Source organism: Phocoena sinus, chromosome X (genome assembly GCF_008692025.1).
Source record: "Phocoena sinus isolate mPhoSin1 chromosome X, mPhoSin1.pri, whole genome shotgun sequence".
NCBI lineage: Eukaryota > Metazoa > Chordata > Mammalia > Artiodactyla > Phocoenidae > Phocoena > Phocoena sinus.
In genome coordinates this window covers 51,289,190-51,290,770 of record NC_045784.1, presented here as the reverse complement: position 1 = coordinate 51,290,770, position 1,581 = coordinate 51,289,190, and positions in this window count along the sequence as shown.

Sequence of the window (1,581 nt, the reverse complement as noted above, 5' to 3'; positions counted from 1 at the left end):
GTAATTTCTAAATACTTAGTTAAAATGTTAAGACTAGAAAATGTTGAATTACTTGCTATATAATATGTCGATACCTGAACAGTTTCTAAGCTAACTATATATATGTGTGTGTGTGTGTGTGTGTGTGTGTCTGTATATATATATATATATATATATATATATATATATATATACAGACACACACACACACATACATATAGTTTTAATTTACCCATATTCATATACAGTATATAAGGGTCATAAATTAATAGAGTATGTAAGCACCTTTGGCTGATGTGTTTATTCTGTTTCCTGAAAATGTAAAAGGTAATCTAAAATGTGTACCCATAAAAATTTAGTTAAGCAGTTCTTGGTTTCTTGCCTTTTAGTTTTCCCTGTGTCTGGAGAAAACAAAAATTGGTTACCTTGGCTAAATGTGGTAATCAATAAAAATTATAAAGTCTATATTTATATAATAATTACAGAAAATGTGAATATGTATGTAAGATAATGAATATGATTTGTTAAGGAATTATTCGTTTATTAAATGATAATTCAGTGTAATATATAAACTTGTTTTAATATGCTGAGATAAAGTATATCTTAAAAACTAAAATTTCATTATATATGCATTATGTATTTATGTATGTCTACATATACATACAAAGGCATATTAATTTAGTTCTATACATGACAAAAAGGAAAATTCAAAGGTATATTCCATGTTAATAGTTTTATTCACAGAAAAAGGCTTATAAATCTTTTACTGCAAATTGTAATATGCACAAAAAGAGTAATATTAGGGTTTTCTTTCCATAAAATGACCAAGATATTTTGTGCCTAGATAAGAGTTTTCTTTTTTTAATTATTATTTATTTAATTTATTTTTGGCTGCATCAGGTCTTAGTTGCTGCCCTCGGGATCTTCGTTGAGGCACGCGGGATCTTTTAGTTGCAGCATGCCGGATCTTTCCTTGTGGCACACGGGCTTCTCTCTAGTTGTGGCGTGTGGGTTTTCTCTTCTCTGCTTGTGGTGTGTGGGCTCCAGAGCGTGTGGGCTCTGTAGTTTGCGTCATGCAGTCTCTCTAGTTGAGGTGCGTGAGCTCAGTAGTTGTAGCACGCGGGCTTAGTTGCCCCGTGGCATGTGGGATCTTAGTTCCCTGCCCAGGGATCGAACCCACGTCCCCTGCATTTTAAGGCGGATTCTTTACCACTGGACCACCAGGGAAGTCCCAAGAGTTTTCTTTTGAATTACCAAAATATCCTGTTAACTCTCTGTCCTTCTCTTGAATAACACAAATTTCTTCTCTTTTTAAGTTACTAGGTAAGATATCAGAGGAAGACTGTGGTCAAACTTCAACGAAAAGGACCTTACCAGGTACTGTAAACAAGTAACACAGCAGTAATTCCAGGCCTCCAAAGTCAACAGACACGGGAAGACTGTCCTGGGACCTCAAACAGAGGAATCGGAGGAATCATTCCAAAGTAGATAACTGCAGGAAGGGTCACCCTCCCCCAAAACCCACCAGACAAGACCACCAGAGCCACAAATTGCTATGCTTTAATCTGCATGTGCTTTTGCTCTTTTTCTTTACTCTTTCCT